The sequence below is a fragment of the Salmo salar genome, chromosome ssa01 (genome assembly GCF_905237065.1).
Source record: "Salmo salar chromosome ssa01, Ssal_v3.1, whole genome shotgun sequence".
Lineage (NCBI taxonomy): Eukaryota > Metazoa > Chordata > Actinopteri > Salmoniformes > Salmonidae > Salmo > Salmo salar.
This window is the reverse complement of record NC_059442.1, coordinates 111,341,115-111,354,727: the sequence shown is the minus strand read 5'-3', so window position 1 is coordinate 111,354,727 and position 13,613 is coordinate 111,341,115.

Here is a 13,613-nt window from a genome sequence, read left to right as displayed (position 1 = left end):
AACACAACAAGACAATATGAAACATCTTCAGCATGTCTACAGGACAACAAGACAATATGAAACATCTTCAGCATGTCTATTGGACAACACAACAAGACAATATGAAACATATTCAGCATGTCTACAGGACAACAAGACAATATCAAACATCTTCAGCATGTCTATAGGACAACAAGACAACATGAAACATCTTCAGCATGTCTACAGGACAACAAGACAATATGAAACATCTTCAGCATGTCTATAGGACGACACAACAAGACAATATGAAACATCTTCAGCATGCCTACAGGACAACACAACAAGACAATATGAAACTTCTTCAGCATGTCTACAGGACAACAAGACAATATGAAACATCTTCAGCATGTCTATAGGACAACACAACAAGACAATATGAAACATCTTCAGCATGTCTATAGGACAACAAGACAATATGAAACATCTTCAGCATGTCTATAGGACAACAAGACAATATGAAACATCTTCAGCATGTCTACAGGACAACAAGACAATATGAAACATCTTCAGCATGTCTATAGGACAACACAACAAGACAATATGAAACATCTTCAGCATGTCTACAGGACAACACAACAAGACAATATGAAACATCTTCAGCATGTCTACAGGACAACAAGACAATATGAAACATCTTCAGCATGTCTATAGGACAACACAACAAGACAATATGAAACATCTTCAGCATGTCTACAGGACAACAAGACAACATGAAACATCTTCAGCATGTCGATAGGACAACAAGACAATATGAAACATCTTCAGCATGTCTATAGGACAACAAGACAATATGAAACATCTTCAGCATGTCTATAGGACAACACAACAAGACAATATGAAACATCTTCAGCATGCCTACAGGACAACACAACAAGACAATATGAAACATCTTCAGCATGTCTACAGGACAACACAACAAGACAATATGAAACATCTTCAGCATGTCTATAGGACAACACAACAAGACAATATGAAACATCTTCAGCATGTCTACAGGACAACAAGACAATATGAAACATCTTCAGCATGTCTATTGGACAACACAACAAGACAATATGAAACATATTCAGCATGTCTACAGGACAACAAGACAATATCAAACATATTCAGCATGTCTATAGGACAACAAGACAACATGAAACATCTTCAGCATGTCTACAGGACAACAAGACAATATGAAACATCTTCAGCATGTCTATAGGACGACACAACAAGACAATATGAAACATCTTCAGCATGCCTACAGGACAACACAACAAGACAATATGAAACTTCTTCAGCATGTCTACAGGACAACAAGACAATATGAAACATCTTCAGCATGTCTATAGGACAACACAACAAGACAATATGAAACATCTTCAGCATGTCTATAGGACAACAAGACAATATGAAACATCTTCAGCATGTCTATAGGACAACAAGACAATATGAAACATCTTCAGCATGTCTACAGGACAACAAGACAATATGAAACATCTTCAGCATGTCTATAGGACAACACAACAAGACAATATGAAACATATTCAGCATGTCTACTGGACAACAAGACAATATGAAACATCTTCAGCATGTCTATAGGACAACAAGACAACATGAAACATCTTCAGCATGTCTACAGGACAACACGACAATATGAAACATCTTCAGCATGTCTATAGGACAACACAACAAGACAATATGAAACATCTTCAGCATGCCTACAGGACAACACAACAAGACAATATGACACTTCTTCAGCATGTCTATAGGACAACAAGACAATATGAAACATCTTCAGCATGTCTATAGGACAACAAGACAATATGAAACATCTTCAGCATGTCTATAGGACAACACAACAAGACAATATGAAACATCTTCAGCATGCCTACAGGAGAACACAACAAGACAATATGAAACATCTTCAGCATGTCTATAGGACAAAAAGACAATATGAAACATCTTCAGCATGTCTATAGGACAACACAACAAGACAATATGAAACATCTTCAGCATGTCTATAAGAAAACACAACAAGACAATATGAAACATCTTCAGCATGTCTATAAGACAACACAACAAGACAATTTGAAACATCTTCAGCATGTCTATAGGACAACAAGCCAATATGAAACATCTTCAGCATGTCTACAGGACAACACAACAAGACAATATGAAACATCTTCAGCATGTCTATAAGACAACACAACAAGACAATATGAAACATCTTCAGCATGCCTACAGGACAACACAACAAGACAATATGAAACTTCTTCAGCATGTCTACAGGACAACAAGACAATATGAAACATCTTCAGCATGTCTATAGGACAACACAACAAGACAATATGAAACATCTTCAGCATGTCTATAGGACAACAAGACAATATGAAACATCTTCAGCATGTCTATAGGACAACAAGACAATATGAAACATCTTCAGCATGTCTATAGGACAACAAAACAATATGAAACATCTTCAGCATGTCTATAGGACAACACAACAAGACAATATGAAACATCTTCAGCATGTCTACAGGACAACAAGACAACATGAAACATCTTCAGCATGTCGATAGGACAACAAGACAATATGAAACATCTTCAGCATGTCTATAGGACAACAAGACAATATGAAACATCTTCAGCATGTCTACAGGACAACACAACAAGACAATATGAAACATCTTCAGCATGTCTACAGGACAACACAACAAGACAATATGAAACATCTTCAGCATGTCTATAGGACAACAAGACAATATGAAACATCTTCAGCATGTCTATAGGACAACAAAACAATATGAAACATCTTCAGCATGTCTATAGGACAACACAACAAGACAATATGAAACATCTTCAGCATGTCTACAGGACAACAAGACAACATGAAACATCTTCAGCATGTCGATAGGACAACAAGACAATATGAAACATCTTCAGCATGTCTATAGGACAACAAGACAATATGAAACATCTTCAGCATGTCTACAGGACAACACAACAAGACAATATGAAACATCTTCAGCATGTCTACAGGACAACACAACAAGACAATATGAAACATCTTCAGCATGTCTACAGGACAACACAACAAGACAATATGAAACATCTTCAGCATGTCTACAGGACAACACAACAAGACAATATGAAACATCTTCAGCATGTCAATAGGACAACACAACAAGACAATATGAAACATCTTCAGCATTTCTACAGGACAACAAGACAATATGAAACATCTTCAGCATGTCTATAGGACAACACAACAAGACAATATGAAACATATTCAGCATGTCTACTGGACAACAAGACAATATGAAACATCTTCAGCATGTCTATAGGACAACAAGACAACATGAAACATCTTCAGCATGTCTACAGGACAACACGACAATATGAAACATCTTCAGCATGTCTATAGGACAACACAACAAGACAATATGAAACATCTTCAGCATGCCTACAGGACAACACAACAAGACAATATGACACTTCTTCAGCATGTCTATAGGACAACAAGACAATATGAAACATCTTCAGCATGTCTATAGGACAACAAGACAATATGAAACATCTTCAGCATGTCTATAGGACAACACAACAAGACAATATGAAACATCTTCAGCATGCCTACAGGACAACAAGACAATATGAAACATCTTCAGCATGTCTACAGGACAACACAAAAAGACAATATGAAACATCTTCAGCATGTCTACAGGACAACACAACAAGACAATATGAAACATCTTCAGCATGTCTATAGGAAAACAAGACAATATGAAACATCTTCAACATGTCTACAGGAAAACACAACAAGTCAATATGAAACATCTTCAGCATGTCTACAGGAAAACACAACAAGACAATATGAAACATCTTCAGCATGTCTACAGGACAACACAACAAGACAATATGAAACATCTTCAGCATGTCTATAGGACAACAAGACAATATGAAACATCTTCAGCATGTCTATAGGACAACACAACAAGACAATATGAAACATCTTCAGCATGCCTACAGGAGAACACAACAAGACAATATGAAACATCTTCAGCATGTCTATAGGACAAAAAGACAATATGAAACATCTTCAGCATGTCTATAGGACAACACAACAAGACAATATGAAACATCTTCAGCATGTCTATAAGAAAACACAACAAGACAATATGAAACATCTTCAGCATGTCTATAAGACAACACAACAAGACAATATGAAACATCTTCAGCATGCCTACAGGACAACACAACAAGACAATATGAAACTTCTTCAGCATGTCTACAGGACAACAAGACAATATGAAACATCTTCAGCATGTCTATAGGACAACACAACAAGACAATATGAAACATCTTCAGCATGTCTATAGGACAACAAGACAATATGAAACATCTTCAGCATGTCTATAGGACAACAAGACAATATGAAACATCTTCAGCATGTCTATAGGACAACAAAACAATATGAAACATCTTCAGCATGTCTATAGGACAACACAACAAGACAATATGAAACATCTTCAGCATGTCTACAGGACAACAAGACAACATGAAACATCTTCAGCATGTCGATAGGACAACAAGACAATATGAAACATCTTCAGCATGTCTATAGGACAACAAGACAATATGAAACATCTTCAGCATGTCTATAGGACAACAAAACAATATGAAACATCTTCAGCATGTCTATAGGACAACACAACAAGACAATATGAAACATCTTCAGCATGTCTACAGGACAACAAGACAACATGAAACATCTTCAGCATGTCGATAGGACAACAAGACAATATGAAACATCTTCAGCATGTCTATAGGACAACAAGACAATATGAAACATCTTCAGCATGTCTACAGGACAACACAACAAGACAATATGAAACATCTTCAGCATGTCTACAGGACAACACAACAAGACAATATGAAACATCTTCAGCATGTCTATAGGACAACAAGACAATATGAAACATCTTCAGCATGTCTATAGGACAACAAAACAATATGAAACATCTTCAGCATGTCTATAGGACAACACAACAAGACAATATGAAACATCTTCAGCATGTCTACAGGACAACAAGACAACATGAAACATCTTCAGCATGTCGATAGGACAACAAGACAATATGAAACATCTTCAGCATGTCTATAGGACAACAAGACAATATGAAACATCTTCAGCATGTCTACAGGACAACACAACAAGACAATATGAAACATCTTCAGCATGTCTACAGGACAACACAACAAGACAATATGAAACATCTTCAGCATGTCTACAGGACAACACAACAAGACAATATGAAACATCTTCAGCATGTCTACAGGACAACACAACAAGACAATATGAAACATCTTCAGCATGTCAATAGGACAACACAACAAGACAATATGAAACATCTTCAGCATTTCTACAGGACAACAAGACAATATGAAACATCTTCAGCATGTCTATAGGACAACACAACAAGACAATATGAAACATATTCAGCATGTCTACTGGACAACAAGACAATATGAAACATCTTCAGCATGTCTATAGGACAACAAGACAACATGAAACATCTTCAGCATGTCTACAGGACAACACGACAATATGAAACATCTTCAGCATGTCTATAGGACAACACAACAAGACAATATGAAACATCTTCAGCATGCCTACAGGACAACACAACAAGACAATATGACACTTCTTCAGCATGTCTATAGGACAACAAGACAATATGAAACATCTTCAGCATGTCTATAGGACAACAAGACAATATGAAACATCTTCAGCATGTCTATAGGACAACACAACAAGACAATATGAAACATCTTCAGCATGCCTACAGGACAACAAGACAATATGAAACATCTTCAGCATGTCTACAGGACAACACAAAAAGACAATATGAAACATCTTCAGCATGTCTACAGGACAACACAACAAGACAATATGAAACATCTTCAGCATGTCTATAGGAAAACAAGACAATATGAAACATCTTCAGCATGTCTATAGGAAAACACAACAAGACAATATGAAACATCTTCAGCATGTCTACAGGAAAACACAACAAGACAATATGAAACATCTTCAGCATGTCTACAGGACAACACAACAAGACAATATGAAACATCTTCAGCATGTCTATAGGACAACAAGACAATATGAAACATCTTCAGCATGTCTACAGGCAAACAACAAGACAATATGAAACATCTTCAGCATGTCTACAGGACAACACAACAAGACAATATGAAACATCTTCAGCATGTCTATAGGACAACACAACAAGACAATATGAAACATCTTCAGCATGTCTACAGGACACAACAAGACAATATGAAACATCTTCAGCATGTCTATAGGACAACACAACAAGACAATATGAAACATCTTCAGCATGTCTATAGGAACAACAAGACAATACGAAACATCTTCAGCATGTCTATAGGACAACACAACAAGACAATATGAAACATCTTCAGCATGTCTACAGGACAACAAGACAATATGAAACATCTTCAGCATGTCTATAGGAACAACAAGACAATATGAAACATCTTCAGCATGTGTACAGGACAACAAGACAATATGAAACATCTTCAGCATGTCTACAGGACAACACAACAAGACAATATGAAACATCTTCAGCATGTCTATAGGACAACACAAAAAGACAATATGAAACATCTTCAGCATGTCTATAGGACAACAAGACAATATGAAACATCTTCAGCATGTCTACAGGAGAACACAACAAGACAATATGAAACATCTTCAGCATGTCTATAGGACAACACAACAAGACAATATGAAACATCTTCAGCATGTCTACAGGACAACACAACAAGACAATATGAAACATCTTCAGCATGTCTACAGGACAACACAACAAGACAATATGAAACATCTTCAGCATGTCTACAGGACAACAAGACAATATGAAACATCTTCAGCATGTCTACAGGACAACAAGACAATATGAAACATCTTCAGCATGTCTACAGGACAACACAACAAGACAATATGAAACATCTTCAGCATGCCTACAGGACAACACAACAAGACAATATGAAACATCTTCAGCATGTCTACAGGACAACAAAGACAATATGAAACATCTTCAGCATGTCTACAGGACAACACCACAAGACAATATGAAACATCTTCAGCATGTCTACAGGACAACACAACAAGACAATATGAAACATCTTCAGCATGTCTATAGGCACAACAAGACAATATGAAACATCTTCAGCATGTCTATAGGCACAACAAGACAATATGAAACATCTTCAGCATGTCTATAGGACAACAAACAAGACAATATGAAACATCTTCAGCATGTCTATAGGACAACACAACAAGACAATATGAAACATCTTCAGCATGTCTACAGGACAACAAGACAACATGAAACATCTTCAGCATGTCTATAGGAACAACAAGACAATATGAAACATCTTCAGCATGTCTATAGGACAAACAACAAGACAATATGAAACATCTTCAGCATCTCTACAGGACAAACAACAAGACAATATGAAACATCTTCAGCATGTCTACAGGACAACACAACAAGACAATATGAAACATCTTCAGCATGTCTATAGGACAACAAGACAATACGAAACATCTTCAGCATGTCTATAGGATAACACAACAAGACAATATGAAACATCTTCAGCATGTCTACAGGACAACAAGACAATATGAAACATCTTCAGCATGTCTATAGGACAACAAGACAATATGAAACATCTTCAGCATGTGTACAGGACAACAAGACAATATGAAACATCTTCAACATGTCTACAGGACAACACAACAAGACAATTTGAAACATCTTCAGCATGTCTATAGGACAACACAAAAAGACAATATGAAACATCTTCAGCATGTCTATAGGACAACAAGACAATATGAAACATCTTCAGCATGTCTACAGGACAACACAACAAGACAATATGAAACATCTTCAGCATGTCTATAGGACAACACCACAAGACAATATGAAACATCTTCAGCATGTCTACAGGACAACACAACAAGACAATATGAAACATCTTCAGCATTTCTACAGGACAACACAACAAGACAATATGAAACATCTTCAGCATGTCTACAGGACAACAAGACAATATGAAACATCTTCAGCATGTCTACAGGACAACAAGACAATATGAAACATCTTCAACATGTCTACAGGACAACACAACAAGACAATATGAAACATCTTCAGCATGTCTACAGGACAACACAACAAGACAATATGAAACATCTTCAGCATGTCTACAGGACAACAAGACAATATGAAACATCTTCAGCATGTCTACAGGACAACACCACAAGACAATATGAAACATCTTCAGCATGTCTACAGTACAACACAACAAGACAATATGAAACATCTTCAGCATGTCTATAGGACAACAAGACAATATGAAACATCTTCAGCATGTCTATAGGACAACAAGACAATATGAAACATCTTCAGCATGTCTATAGGACAACAAAACAATATGAAACATCTTCAGCATGTCTATAGGACAACACAACAAGACAATATGAAACATCTTCAGCATGTCTACAGGACAACAAGACAACATGAAACATCTTCAGCATGTCGATAGGACAACAAGACAATATGAAACATCTTCAGCATGTCTATAGGACAACAAGACAATATGAAACATCTTCAGCATGTCTACAGGACAACACAACAAGACAATATGAAACATCTTCAGCATGTCTACAGGACAACACAACAAGACAATATGAAACATCTTCAGCATGTCTATAGGACAACAAGACAATATGAAACATCTTCAGCATGTCTATAGGACAACAAAACAATATGAAACATCTTCAGCATGTCTATAGGACAACACAACAAGACAATATGAAACATCTTCAGCATGTCTACAGGACAACAAGACAACATGAAACATCTTCAGCATGTCGATAGGACAACAAGACAATATGAAACATCTTCAGCATGTCTATAGGACAACAAGACAATATGAAACATCTTCAGCATGTCTACAGGACAACACAACAAGACAATATGAAACATCTTCAGCATGTCTACAGGACAACACAACAAGACAATATGAAACATCTTCAGCATGTCTACAGGACAACACAACAAGACAATATGAAACATCTTCAGCATGTCTACAGGACAACACAACAAGACACTATGAAACATCTTCAGCATGTCAATAGGACAACACAACAAGACAATATGAAACATCTTCAGCATTTCTACAGGACAACAAGACAATATGAAACATCTTCAGCATGTCTATAGGACAACACAACAAGACAATATGAAACATATTCAGCATGTCTACTGGACAACAAGACAATATGAAACATCTTCAGCATGTCTATAGGACAACAAGACAACATGAAACATCTTCAGCATGTCTACAGGACAACACGACAATATGAAACATCTTCAGCATGTCTATAGGACAACACAACAAGACAATATGAAACATCTTCAGCATGCCTACAGGACAACACAACAAGACAATATGACACTTCTTCAGCATGTCTATAGGACAACAAGACAATATGAAACATCTTCAGCATGTCTATAGGACAACAAGACAATATGAAACATCTTCAGCATGTCTATAGGACAACACAACAAGACAATATGAAACATCTTCAGCATGCCTACAGGACAACAAGACAATATGAAACATCTTCAGCATGTCTACAGGACAACACAAAAAGACAATATGAAACATCTTCAGCATGTCTACAGGACAACACAACAAGACAATATGAAACATCTTCAGCATGTCTATAGGAAAACAAGACAATATGAAACATCTTCAGCATGTCTACAGGAAAACACAACAAGTCAATATGAAACATCTTCAGCATGTCTACAGGAAAAGACAACAAGACAATATGAAACATCTTCAGCATGTCTACAGGACAACACAACAAGACAATATGAAACATCTTCAGCATGTCTATAGGACAACAAGACAATATGAAACAACTTCAGCATGTCTACAGGACAACAAGACAATATGAAACATCTTCAGCATGTCTACAGGACAACACAACAAGACAATATGAAACATCTTCAGCATGTCTATAGGACAACACAACAAGACAATATGAAACATCTTCAGCATGTCTACAGGACAACAAGACAATATGAAACATCTTCAACATGTCTACAGGACAACACAACAAGACAATATGAAACATCTTCAGCATGTCTATAGGAAAACACAACAAGACAATATGAAACATCTTCAGCATGTCTACAGGACAACAAGACAATATGAAACATCTTCAGCATGTCTATAGGACAACAAGACAATATGAAACATCTTCAGCATGTGTACAGGACAACAAGACAATATGAAACATCTTCAACATGTCTACAGGACAACACAACAAGACAATTTGAAACATCTTCAGCATGTCTATAGGACAACACAAAAAGACAATATGAAACATTTTCAGCATGTCTATAGGACAACAAGACAATATGAAACATCTTCAGCATGTCTACAGGACAACACAACAAGACAATATGAAACATCTTCAGCATGTCTATAGGACAACACCACAAGACAATATGAAACATCTTCAGCATGTCTACAGGACAACACAACAAGACAATATGAAACATCTTCAGCATTTCTACAGGACAACACAACAAGACAATATGAAACATCTTCAGCATGTCTACAGGACAACAAGACAATATGAAACATCTTCAGCATGTCTACAGGACAACAAGACAATATGAAACATCTTCAACATGTCTACAGGACAACACAACAAGACAATATGAAACATCTTCAGCATGTCTACAGGACAACACAACAAGACAATATGAAACATCTTCAGCATGTCTACAGGACAACAAGACAATATGAAACATCTTCAGCATGTCTACAGGACAACACCACAAGACAATATGAAACATCTTCAGCATGTCTACAGGACAACACAACAAGACAATATGAAACATCTTCAGCATGTCTATAGGACAACAAGACAATATGAAACATCTTCAGCATGTCTACAGGACAACAAGACAATATGAAGCATCTTCGGGATGTCTATAGGACAACACAACCAGACAATATGAAACATCTTCAGCATGTCTACAGGACAACAAGACAATATGAAACATCTTCAGCATGTCTACAGGACAACAAAGCAAGACAATATGAAACATCTTCAGCATGTCTACAGGACAACAAGACAATATGAAACATCTTCAGCATGTCTACAGGACAACACAAAAAGACAATATGAAACATCTTCAGCATGTCTACAGGACAACACAACAAGACAATATGAAACATCTTCAGCATGTCTATAGGAAAACAAGACAATATGAAACATCTTCAGCATGTCTACAGGAAAACACAACAAGACAATATGAAACATCTTCAGCATGTCTACAGGAAAACACAACAAGACAATATGAAACATCTTCAGCATGTCTACAGGACAACACAACAAGACAATATGAAACATCTTCAGCATGTCTATAGGACAACAAGACAATATGAAACAACTTCAGCATGTCTACAGGACAACAAGACAATATGAAACATCTTCAGCATGTCTACAGGACAACACAACAAGACAATATGAAACATCTTCAGCATTTCTACAGGACAACACAACAAGACAATATGAAACATCTTCAGCATGTCTACAGGACAACAAGACAATATGAAACATCTTCAGCATGTCTACAGGACAACAAGACAATATGAAACATCTTCAACATGTCTACAGGACAACACAACAAGACAATATGAAACATCTTCAGCATGTCTACAGGACAACACAACAAGACAATATGAAACATCTTCAGCATGTCTACAGGACAACAAGACAATATGAAACATCTTCAGCATGTCTACAGGACAACACCACAAGACAATATGAAACATCTTCAGCATGTCTACAGGACAACACAACAAGACAATATGAAACATCTTCAGCATGTCTATAGGACAACAAGACAATATGAAACATCTTCAGCATGTCTACAGGACAACAAGACAATATGAAGCATCTTCGGGATGTCTATAGGACAACACAACAAGACAACATGAAACATCTTCAGCATGTCTACAGGACAACAAGACAATATGAAACATCTTCAGCATGTCTACAGGACAACAAAGCAAGACAATATGAAACATCTTCAGCATGTCTACAGGACAACAAGACAATATGAAACATCTTCAGCATGTCTACAGGACAACACAAAAAGACAATATGAAACATCTTCAGCATGTCTACAGGACAACACAACAAGACAATATGAAACATCTTCAGCATGTCTATAGGAAAATAAGACAATATGAAACATCTTCAGCATGTCTACAGGAAAACACAACAAGACAACATGAAACATCTTCAGCATGTCTACAGGAAAACACAACAAGACAATATGAAACATCTTCAGCATGTCTACAGGACAACACAACAAGACAATATGAAACATCTTCAGCATGTCTATAGGACAACAAGACAATATGAAACAACTTCAGCATGTCTACAGGACAACAAGACAATATGAAACATCTTCAGCATGTCTACAGGACAAGCACAACAAGACAATATGAAACATCTTCAGCATGTCTATAGGACAACACAACAAGACAATATGAAACATCTTCAGCATGTCTACAGGACAACAAGACAATATGAAACATCTTCAGCATGTCTACAGGACAACACAACAAGACAATATGAAACATCTTCAGCATGTCTATAGGACAACAAGACAATACGAAACATCTTCAGCATGTCTATAGGATAACACAACAAGACAATATGAAACATCTTCAGCATGTCTACAGGACAACAAGACAATATGAAACATCTTCAGCATGTCTATAGGACAACAAGACAATATGAAACATCTTCAGCATGTCTACAGGACAACAAGACAATATGAAACATCTTCAGCATGTCTACAGGAAAACAAAGCAAGACAATATGAAACATCTTCAGCATGTCTACAGGACAACAAGACAATATGAAACATCTTCAGCATGTCTACAGGACAACACAAAAAGACAATATGAAACATCTTCAGCATGTCTACAGGACAACACAACAAGACAATATGAAACATCTTCAGCATGTCTATAGGACAACAAGACAATATGAAACATCTTCAGTATGTCTACAGGACAACAAGACAATATGACACTTCTTCAGCATGTCTACAGGACAACAAGCCAATATGAAACATCTTCAGCATGTCTACAGGACAACAAGACAATATGAAACATCTTCAGCATGTCTGTAGGACAACACAAAAAGACAATATGAAACATCTTCAGCATGTCTATAAGACAACACAACAAGACAATATGAAACATCTTCAGCATGTCTACAGGACAACAAGACAATATGAAACATCTTCAGCATGTCTACAGGACAACAAGACAATATGAAACATCTTCAACATGTCTACAGGACAACACAACAAGACAATATGAAACATCTTCAGCATGTCTACAGGACAACAAGACAATATGAAACATCTTCAGCATGTCTACAGGACAACACCACAAGACAATATGAAACA